This window comes from Neofelis nebulosa, chromosome 7 (assembly GCF_028018385.1).
Source record: "Neofelis nebulosa isolate mNeoNeb1 chromosome 7, mNeoNeb1.pri, whole genome shotgun sequence".
Taxonomy (NCBI): domain Eukaryota; kingdom Metazoa; phylum Chordata; class Mammalia; order Carnivora; family Felidae; genus Neofelis; species Neofelis nebulosa.
The window spans coordinates 75,087,229-75,099,216 of NC_080788.1; positions in this window are offsets into that span (position 1 = coordinate 75,087,229).

The window sequence follows — 11,988 nt, forward strand, 5'->3', positions numbered from 1 at the left end:
TTTCAACAATAGATTTTATTAAATCTAAACACATGCCAAGTATTCCCGGTGAAACTTAGCATCTGAATTGAGATGTACTGTAAGTATAAAATATATCCTAGATTTCAAAAAATTAAGATAAAAAAATAAATGTGAAGTACCCCATTAAAATTCTTATATTGATTACATGTTGAAATAATATTTTAGATAAATTAAGTGAAACAACATGTATTCTTTTATTTTATATTGTATTCAATTCTATAAATTATCATCTGTTTCTTTTTAATTTTTTTAATATGACCACTAGAAAATTGTAAATTATATATGCAGTTTATGTTATATTTACATTTTTCTCATTGGTTAAATATTGCCCCACAGGGCATAATCTCCCTCCACCTCTTACAAGTAATTGTGTCACTTGGTTCCTCTGGGCAGTGGCACAGCAATACAGCACTTTATCTGGGTCCAGAAATGATGAGTAAAGCCAGGGCCATGTTTAGTCATAACCCGGAAATCTCTTGGCACAAGCAGAGCATCAGAAGGCAGAAACGAGAAGTTGGAATTAGAGTTCAACCCAGAGAATCTTCTGGCCATAGACTAGAACATAGGCAGAACTGTGGACCCTGGTGCAGGTCAAGTTGCAGCTGCTCATCAGACTGGGTGTAGGAGGTGTGGTGCATCTGCCCAAATTTGCTACCCACCTGCTGCTTGAGAAGCCACTGCCCAGCCACAGCCCTCACGCGCTGGCAGTACCCTCCATGCAGCTGATGGGTATTCACCCAACTTGATGTGGAGCGAGATGAGGAGGACAGTATTTCATTTAGCAGAGGCCTAGGTCTGCAGACAGTGAGACTGAATGAGTTCTGGAGGGGGGTGCCTAACTGGCTGTAGTACGTCCTATGACACATCAATTCCATTTAGAGGCATATACTCTGAAGAATTCTTCATACATATGCATGAAATAGTATGTTAATTACAATATTACCATAATAAAGGGAAGCTGGGAACATTTATCTTTGTCCATCAATAGATAAATGCATAAATAAATTGTGTGTATTCATACAATGAACACTATACAGCAGCTCAAATAAGCAAATTAACCAAATGGAAATTTTAGAACCAAAAAATCAATAACTGGAGACTAAAAACTCATTTTGATGGACTCAATAGCAGAATGGTGATAACAGAGGAAAGAATCAAGGAACTTGAAGACAGTCCTGGAAGGAAAAGAGAAAGAGATCAGTGCTAGGAAAAAAAAAAAAAAAAAAAATGTTTAAAGAAATAATGGCTAAAAATTTCCCAGATTTGACCAGAGACATAAATCCACAGTTCAGGAAGATGACAGAATCCACAAATAGGAAATCAGCAAACAACAAACAAGGAAATCTACACTCAGGCACATCATAATCCAACTGATGTAAACTAGACAAAGAAACAAATTCTGAAAGCAGCCAGAAGAAAACAATGTATTTATTACCTAGAGGGGACAACAACTCAAATAACCATAGATTTCTCATCAGAAACCATGGAGCCAAAGGAAGTGAAACAGCATTTTTAAAGCGCTGAAGAGTGTAACCATCAACCCAGAATTCTATTTTCAGTGAAAACATCTTTCAGGAACAAAGGTGAAATAAAGATATTCTCAGATGAAGAAAAACTAAGAATTCACAGCCTGCAGATTGGCTCTAAGAGAATTTTGAAAGAAGTTCTTCAGACAGAAGATAAATTATGTAAGAAGGAAACCTGGAACATCAGGAATGAAGTAAGAGCAACAGGAAAGATACTGTGTAAATATATTAGACTATTATTCTTTTAAATTCTGCAAAATATGTTTGGGGTGCCTGGGTGGCTCAGTTGGTTGAGCATCTGACTTCAGCTCAGGTCATGATCTCACAGTTTGTGAGTTACAACCCCACGTCAGGCTTTGTGCTGACAGCATGGAGCTTCAGATTCTCTGTCTCGCTCTCTCTCTCTGCCTCTCCCCACCCCCCCCCCCACTCTCTCTCTCTCACTCAAAAGTAAATAAACATTTTAAAAATTCTGCAAAATATGTTTGATGGCTGAAAGCATAAATCATAACATTGTTTAGTGGGATTTTTCATGTATATACAAGTAATACATAAGGCAACTATAGCATAAAGTAAGGAGGGTAGGGGTCTTGTAAGGTAGTAAGTTTTCTACATTCCAATTAATGTGGTAAAATAATGATTCTAAGTAGAGCAAAAGAAGTTATGTATTTTGTAATCCTTAGAGCAACCAAAAAAAAAATACAAGGAGATATAATCAAAATCATGATAGAGGAACTGAAATAGAATATTTAAAAGATATTCAAATAACTCAAAAGAAGATAAATATAAGAAAACTAGTTTCTTCCACATGCAGACCATTCTGACAAAATGTATGATGTTTTGTCTCCAATCAGTTTTCCAATTCTCTGGGAATGCCAAATGGGTATCCTACAATTTAATTCAATTCAGACATTAACTACCCCAAATAACTAAGTGCAGACCCTACAGGTTAAAGACTCGGTCCTACAAACTGCCCCACTTGGGATGCAGACCACAAGTCGAGCCCTCCCATACTTCTGACCGACTGGCTATAAGTCAGGGGTTCCCACATTCCTCTCCCAAGTTTCAGAAATTTGCTGTAAGAGTTCATAGAACTCAGGGGAAAACTTTACAATTACTGGTTTATTATAAAGGAGACAACTCAGGAATAGCCAAATGGGAGGGCAAGGTATGTGGGAAGGAGCATGGAGCTTCCATGCCCTCTCAGGGCATGCCACCTTCCTAGCACCTTCATGGATTCACCAACCAGGAAGTTCTCTGAACCCTTTCGGTTAGGGTTTTTATGAAAATCCCATTATATAGGCACAATCAATTAAATCATTGGCCACTGGTGATTAAGTCAACTTCCTCCAATCCCCCTCCAGGTGTGGGGTGGGACTGAAAGTTCCAATCCTCTAATCACTAGGTTGTTCCACTGGCAACCAGTCCCCAACCTCTAAGGGTGATCTCATTAGCACACAAAAAGACACTTACCACCATGGAGATCCCCAAGAGTTTTAGGAGCTCTGAGCCAAGAACTGGGGAAGATGATCAACTTTGTATTTCTTACATCACAACATCACAGCAAAGAGGGGGAGAGCAAAACACATTTATAAAATGATATACCTAAGCCCAAACATATCAATAATTACATTAAAAAGAGTGACATATGTCTATATGCACTAATGCAGAAAAATCTCTATGACATATAATGTAAAAAACTAGTTACAAAACAAAATGTTATAACAAATTTTTAACATATTCCTATATATTCATGTACATGTATATTTTCAGCACAACACAAATGTATTAGAAAAAGTCTGGAAGTAGGGCGTCTGGGTGGCTCAGTCAGTTAAGCGTCTGACTTCGGCCCAGGTCATGATCTCACAGTTTGTGTTTGAGCCCCACATCAGGCTCTGTGCTGACAGCTTGGAGCCTGGAGCCTGCTTCAGATTTTGTATCTGCCTCTCTCTCTGCCCTCCCCAGCTCATGCTCGCACTCTGTCTCTGTCAAAAATAAATAAACTTAAAAAAAAAAATTTTTTTTGTAAAGAAAAGGTCTGGAAGTGTCTTCAAATTGAAATCATTCTTGAAAAGTCAGTGTGATTGAAGAGAAACAGTATCAAGAGGAACTTTTTTCTGTATAATTTTAATTTTTAGGACAAGAATGTATTTATGTATTACTTTGTCAATGAAAATAAATGAAATTGAATTAAATTTAAAAGAACATATTGTTTCACAGTGTGCTGGTGATACCATCTGGGAATCAGACATTTTTAGGTCCCCTGACTCAGGAATGTACCCAACTGTTATCAGCAGAATTTGTGAAATGGAGTTATCAGTGTTTCAATCTATTTCCTGTCTGTGCCATTTATCTTCTATTCCCATTCTTATTCCCCTTCCCAGATTTAAACCCTACAACCCAAGGGTGGGTTTGATCTTCCTTTCCTTCACCCACCCCAACATCATGCCACTTTTCTAGAATTTAATATATTCAAAATTTTAAATATTCCTAGGTATGGCATTTATATTAAATATATTAAGCAGTCTTCCACTAACATTTTTAAAGTAACTTTAGAACAGTGTTTTTCAAATTGTAGGCCTTGATCAGTAGTGGGTCATAAAACTAATGTAGTAGGTCTCAATTCACATTTATGAGAAATGAAATAGAATAGAAAATTTCCAAGTTAACTGAAACTATAGTGAAGCTGAAAATTGTTTTGTGAAATGTTTGTTTCCTTGGTGTAGGTGTGTGTGGTTGTGTGTGTGAGGGGGGCTGGGGGGTGTGGAGGGTGAGGGTGGGGCTGGGGGGGTGAGGGTGGGGGTAGGGGTGTGTGTGAGGTGGCTGTAGAGGAGGGGAGATGTGTGGGGTGGGGGTGTGTAGGGGTGGGGGGTAGGGATGGGGAGTGTGGATGTGTGTGTGGGGTGGGTTGCAGTAGAAAATGTACTTCTTTCTCTGGGTTGAGGTAAAGGAGGAAGCAGAAGGAAAAAGGTGAAAAAAACACTGTTTCAGTGAAAACATTTTATTTATTTATTTATTTATTTATTTATTTATTTATTTATTTAAGAGGGGGAGAGAGAGAGAGAGTGAGTGAGAGTGAGAGAGAGAGAAAACATACTGTCAGTAAAGAGCCCGATGGGGGGCTTGATCCCAATGAACCATGAGATCCTGACCTGAGCCAAAATCAAGAGTCCGACATTTAACCCACTAAGTCAGTGAGGCAACTGTTGGTGAAAACATTTAAAAGGTACTTGATGCGGGGTGTCTGGGTGGCTCAGTCAGTTAAGTATCAGACTCTTGATTTTGGCTCAGGTCAGGATCCCAGAGTCATGGGACTGAGCCTCACATAAGGTTCTGCACTGGGTGTGGAGCCTGCTTGGGATTCTCTCTCTGTCTCCCTCTGCCCCTACCCCGCTCATGCTCTTGTGTTCTCTCTCTCTCTCTCTCAATAAATAAAAATTTTAAAAAAAAGAAATAAACTTGATGCAATTTACCTTTCCTTCTGATACTAGCACAATTGTAGATACTCAAACATTAAACAAATGGCTAGCCAAAAGATTCTTCTTTGTGGGGGCCTACAGATGTTAAGCAACTGAAATTTTTATGAACAATGCCGTTTAGTCATTCTTTCATTCAACATTTATTTAGCATCTATTATGTGATAGGCCTCAGTGAAAGAATCTTTGGAAATTTCAGGGGGAGAAAATAAATCTCCTGAATAGAATAATGAACAAAAATAAATAAGGAGTTTGCATAGGGATTTAAGCTGGTTTTGTTTTCGTTTTTTGTAAATGGATGTTTTTAGGATGTAGTCTAATTCTTGGGGTTTTTTATGTTTATTTATTTATTTTTGAGAGAGAGAGCACAAGCTGAAGAGGGGCAGAGAGAGGGTGACACAAGATCCGAAGTGGGCTCCAGGCTGTCATCACAAAGCCCAACGTGGGACTCAAAGTCACGAACTGTGAGATCATGACCTGAGCCAAAGTTGATGCTTAACTGGCTGAGCCACTCAGGTGCCCCATTAAGCTAGTTTTGTAATACAGATGTAGCACAGTGAGCAGGGGCATGATCCCTGAGAGAAAAAAGGAGCAATCAAGCATTCATACCCAGACTCCCTGTCTCTGCATGGAACAGGTGGGTGGCCAGAAAGGACTGTGGGAGAAGAACGGGTGCCATGGTGGAACCGCAGCTCCGTGTAGCATAGACACCCTGGGCCAGGATGTGGATCTGCTGGAGCCAGAAAAGATTCTCTTCACCAGGACAGGTGTGGCTCTTGCTTACAAGGCTGACTCAAAAGGGTGAGAAACCATGATGATTGGGACCATCATTTGGAGAGGTGAGTTTTGAAAAGAAAGGAAAGGTGAGGGTAGTGAAGAAAGGGAGACAAACCCACAAGGGAGATAATGTTGTAGGGATGTGGAAAAGAATTACTCCTGAGAATGGCCTGTGTCATGCCACCATTGTTCTCCCACTGTGACCCAAGGTGAGCCATCATGAGGTTGGCAAAATATGCCAGTTCGTAGCTGAGTTGAAAGATATAGAAAAGGGACGGTCTTGGAATGACTTCAGTGGGGGAAGACGAAAGAAGTTCTGGAGACGGATGGGGGTGATGGTTGCACAGCAATGTGAATATACTTCATGCCCCTGAACCAAACACCTAAGAATCAAGCTACAACAGCAACCATAAAAAAACAATGAGATCTTGCCATTTGTGAGAGCATGGTTCGACCTAAAGGGGATTATGCTAAGTGAAATAAGTCAGACTGAGAAAGACAAATACCATATAAATTCACTCATATGTGGACTCTAAAAAACAAAACAAACAAACAAAAAGCAGAATCAGACCTATAAATACAGAGAACCAATGGTTGCCAGAAGGAAGTGGGAGGATGGACAAAATGGAGAAGGGGAGTGGGAGACACAAGCTCCCAGTCATGGAATGAACAAGCCATGGGAATGAAAGGCACAGCATAGGGAAGAGACTCAATGATTTTCGAATAACTTTGCATGGTGACAGATGGCAGCTACACTTACGGTGAGTACAACATAACAGAGACTTGTCTGATCACTGCGTTGTACATCTGAAACGAATGTAACACTGTATGTCAACTATACTGAAATTTTAAAAAACTTAATCATTACTATAGTAAATTTTATGTTCTATGTATCTTGCTACAACAACAAAAAAATAATAAGCTGAGGCTTGAAAGATGAAAGTGTAAGGCAGACAAGGAAGGGGGACACAAAGAGACTTTTAGGCAGGGGAACGGAATATGCAGCCTTGCATGTAGAAGTCTTTTGATTATGAGAAGAAAAAAAAAAAAAGGCCAGTGCCACTGGAGGGTGGTGTTGGCAGAAGGCAGGGGATAGGGTGACAAATGAGGCTGGGAGGTAGTTACTCTTGGAACCAATCAGTCACTAAACCTCACAGACCAAACCAGAGAAACATACCCTGGATCCCTGCTGCCCCTGCTTTAATGGGGACCCTAAACAGTTTTTGGTGGTAGAAATAAAACCATCTCTTTACTGGGCCCCTCCTGCCTTCCAGTCTCCCCTCACTTGGCTACCAGTGGATGTGACCACAGGCTCTGGAGGCAGATGGCCTGGGCTCGAATCCTGGATTTACCACTTGCTAACTATGACCTTGGGCAAATCACTTGGCATTCTTAAATGCCCATGGGTAAGAGTGGCAAATATTAGTTCCTGTGCCATAGTGGTTTTGTGAAGACTCAAACGCCAATACAAACATATATAAAACTCAGGCAACAAATTCAGGTCTACAAAAAATGCAACTTTATTCTCCTGTCATCAAACTTCTTATCTTAAACAATCATTCTAATAGTTGCCAGAAAGTTAAGTTGTCAATACAAGGCATCCCCGAGGCTTTCATTTCAGAGACTTCCCAGAGCCACAGCATTGGTCTGGCAGAAGCCATCTGATCACACTCTTGAGAGCAGGACTGAGGGAGAGAGGTGACTTCCCTGGAAGAACCGACAAGTGAGGGTGATGTGGGTCACGGAAAGGAAGGAAGACAGGGTGCCCCAAAGAGCAAGTAACTGCTTTGGGCTCCTGGTAGGTTTTGCCAGATAAAATACAGAACTCTCAGTTAAATTTGAATTTTGGATAAACCATAAATAAGTTTTTAGTATGTGCGTGTTACAAATATTGCAAGGGACATAATTTTACAAAAAAGATATTTATCATTTATTTGAAATTAAAATTTAACTGGATGTCCTGTATTTTTATCTGCTAAATCTGGCAACCTTAGCTACTGGGGCTCAGTCCCCATGAGAACCTTTCATGGGGTATGCTGCAGAGATGGAATATGACCCAGAGTTGTCCTCAGTGAAAGGTAAAGCAGATGGGGGTATTTATCCCCCCAGCCCCATTCACCCTTGTTTGAAGACTCCCCCAGCATTTCTGGCCTCCCTTGCTCCCAAGCTGAACATCCTCTGGTTGGCCAAAGCTGTCAGGCGTCGTCACCAGTGCTTGCCTTAGACTGCTGTCTGGGAATGCTGGGTGCTGCCACAATGGTCCTTACAATGTGACAAGGCACTGAGTCATTGCATCCCTATGTTTTCCTTTGGCCCCCAAGGCCAACTTACCCATATGTTTGTGCTAAGATATATATATATATATATATATAAATAAATATTTAGAAAGGAATTGTGGGCCCATGATAATGGACAAGAGTTCTTGCATGACACATACATTCACACCTGTTCTCTTGAGGAAGCAGTCCCCATCCCACCCAGACACTAGCAGTGGCCGTCTGTCCCTTTCCTTCGGTATCATCCACTGCAGTAATCTTAGACTACAGCCACATCACGCATCAGCCAATCAGCCCATCTTAAGTAGAGGGCCTCAGTCAGGCTGGGATCCAGCAAAACAAAGAAGGCTATGAGAGGAGAGGCAGTAGGAACTGACTCTAGTTGTCCTGTTCCATTAGAAGTGACTGTCATTGTACAAGAAGGACCTCTGGTCACAGAGCTGGAGGAATTATCCAGAAGCTGCCTGGCCTGCTATATTAATCAATCTGTCAGGAGTGAGGGTTGCCCTCTACCACCCTGGGACCACCCTCGTGGAAGGCAAGGGGGCACTGCAGCATTGGCCATTAGTCAGGGCTCTCGGCAGAGGAGAAGCACCTCTGTATCCCAAGGAGAAAGGTCTTAGAAGCTTGCACAATGGTTGGAAGGTGTGGGGAAGCAATATGGAGACTGTGGCTGGTTCATGAAATCAGGAAGGGGTTAGCCTAGGGAAGCTGCTGACAGTAATCCAGCTGTCTACACCAAAGCAGGTGCTTCTTAGGAGGTAGCTGGAGGCTACAGCAAATCATATGTCTACCATATGTCCAAGCATCTGTTCACAATGGCCAACAGAGACACTGACTTGTCTTCTGCCTTCCAAATGTCCTGTGCGTACCTTTAATCGGCAGACTGTAACTCAGAGGCATATAGGAAAGTGATAGGGGAGAACGGAGCTCCAGACTTCCCTACAGTGCCGAGGACAACGGGGAAAGGGACAGGGATGACACCAAGTTGACCAAGAAAACTTGGTGCAAATAAATTAAGCCATATACCCATATCAAGGGTGGAATGCACTCAGGATGCCGTCAAAGCCCATGGCTCCTCATGTATTAGGGCAGAATCCCTAGAGCAAATTAAGCCCAGGCCAATGTGGTGGCTTTGTAATTCTGCCAGCTTCTATTTCCCTCTCAAATGTCAAACTGCCTGAAAGTCTCAGATATGGATCTACCACACACATAATTCCCATGTGGCACAGGCCTTCTTTCCCTCGGCCTGGTAGTGATCTCAAGTATGACTAGACTCTTCAAAGCCCGGGCCCAAGAGACCAAGGTCCAGAAAGAGAAAGGAGTTTTCTTCTCCCCTACCTAAGTACTCCCTAGGGCATCCCTTTGCAGAGCCCAGAGCCTCCCTGATAATTGATGTAAATACCCAAAGCCATCTGCTCTCAGTGACACCAGAGGGGTATGGCCTGAACCCATGGCCACACAGGACAGCCACGTCATTGTGCAAACACATTAACGAGTCACCACAGAAGACATAAGCATACACAGTAGCAGGAGTTTATTTTGTTACTCTCAGAGGTCTCACAGGGAAGATGGTGGAAAATGAGCCCAAGAGAGGAAGGAGATTCAGAGGAGGAAGGTGAATTCAGGGGGCATGCTGAGATACAGCTGTCTGCAGAAGAGCCAGGCAGGTATTAGCAGCAATAGCTTTCTGGAGCCAGGATTCTGGGCATTCTTCTTGCTGAGAATGCACAGTAAGCTCACTCACCATCCTGCAAGTTCCTTAGTGTTCCAGATTCCCTCTTGTTCCTCCAGGAGTTCCCCACCCTAGGGGAGCCCCTGCGGATCTGTCTCATCTCCACCACCCCTTCCCCCATCTCCCCTGCCTTAACAATAGCCATTCACGGATGCACTGAGCATGTGCTAGGCCTAGGGTACTGAGTATGATAACTTGGTCATCAAAGACCGGCCACTTGATAAATATTAGTTGATTGAATTGAACTGATGGGAAAGGCTCAAGTTGATTAAATTATTTTTATTTAAAAAAAAAATTTTTTTTAAAGAAATTTATTGTCAAATTGGTTTCCATACAACACTCAGTGCTCATCCTAACAGGTACCCTCCTCAATGCCCATCACCCACTTTCCCCTCTCTCCCATCCCCCAACAACCCTCAGTTTATTCTCAGTTATTAAGAGTCTCTTATGGTTTGGCTCCCTCCCTAACTTTTTTTTTTCCTTCCCCTCCCCCATGGTCTTCTGCTCAGTTTCTCAGGATCCACATAAGAGTGGATTTGGTATCTGTTCAAACATATGGTATCTGCTCAAGTTGTTTAAATTATTATACCTCATGCTGTTTCCAGTCAGGGTCAGACTGAACCAAAAGCAGGAAGAGACCAGTTATGCCTGGGATGTAGGCCCTGTACTCTCAAAGTTCCCGTTTGTGTTGCCACATCCAAATCTACCAGCTAGCTGGTCCTAATCCACGAGCTAACTGCTGTGATGTCAAGAGAAGAATGACATCAGGTGACACCAAGGACTGTGGTCATTTCTAGAGGCATGAAGTTCTCGCTTGGGAGGAAGCAAGTCACTCCTCCCCCTCCCCTGCCATACACACTGGCCTGGTTATGCTTTCTCCATGCCTGAGACAAAATGTGGTTAGTAATCTTGGTCCTCTGCCTCCCTTTTAACTTGATTAGAAGGCCATCTCTGTGGTTCTGGTCTGGCTTTTCCTTCCTGAATATAATCAAGAGAAAAGATCCTTACTGGTCTCCACTGTAGGAAGGCAAACCCCAGAGGCCTGAGCTAGACTGAGACTGGCTAGGCTGAGCTCCCACTGTGAGCCTGGCCCTTGGAGGTACATCTAGTACCTCTCTGCCTCTTTTGGGCGTCTGAAACTCACAGGACAGAACTGAGCAGGACAGAACTTGAAGGCTGTGATTGTGCTTTGTCATTATGTTGAGAATCCAAATCCCAGCCAACACCTGTTATCCCACTATGTCTTGATGGAAGCCTTAGAAATCAGAACTCAAGGCAAAGCTTACACTAACACTTTATTGAATGGCAAGGCAGAGAAAGTGAAGGACAAAGGGCAGTGAACGGGGAACGGAGGGCAAGCAAACTCAAGAGGGTGTGTTGCAGAACTGTCCACAGCCTCACAGAGAACATTGACAGTTGCTCAGTCATGCACGACAATTGGGAGAGGCTGCAGAGAATCACAATGCTTCAGAACCATCTGTCTGGGAAAGAAAGGACAACAACTTTATCTGTCAGCTCCTGTCTCTTACTGGTCCAAGTTCACCCCAAGAAGTATGAACTCTCCTCTATTTCCTGGTTTATTAGCAGCTTCTGGGGAAGCCAGAGCCCCCCTCCCCCAAGGTCTGATAGAATCAGGTTGATTTTCTAGAATTCTTGTGGTCATATAATATGGGACAAAGAACAACACAGTCTTGCTTCCCTTTGCTTTCACCATATTTTTTTAACTGAGCATAATATGGGGTGTGCTTGTGATGATATAAGAATCTCCTCCAATAGATCCTTGGTCTAAAGTGTCTGGAGTATTTCTCAAGTACTTGAAAGTACTTAAGTTTTAAGTAACAGGAGAAAAATATTAAAGAATCTATTATTTTATAGTACACTTAGGTATTTTTAAATAATACGTATTAAAGAAAATTTTTTTTAAGTACAAAGATGGGGCACCTGGGTGGCTCAGTCGGTTAAGCATCTGACTTCAGCTCAGGTCACGATCTCATGGGTCGTGAGCCCCACATCAGGCTTTGTGTTGACAGCTCAGAGCCTGGAGGTGCTTCAGATTCTGGGTCTCCCTCTCTCTCTGCCCCTCCCCCATTCATGCTCTGTCTCAAAAATAAATAAATGTTAAAAAAAAATTTTTTTTAAGTATAAAGATAACCACAAAGTGCCAGAGAGCTGGACAC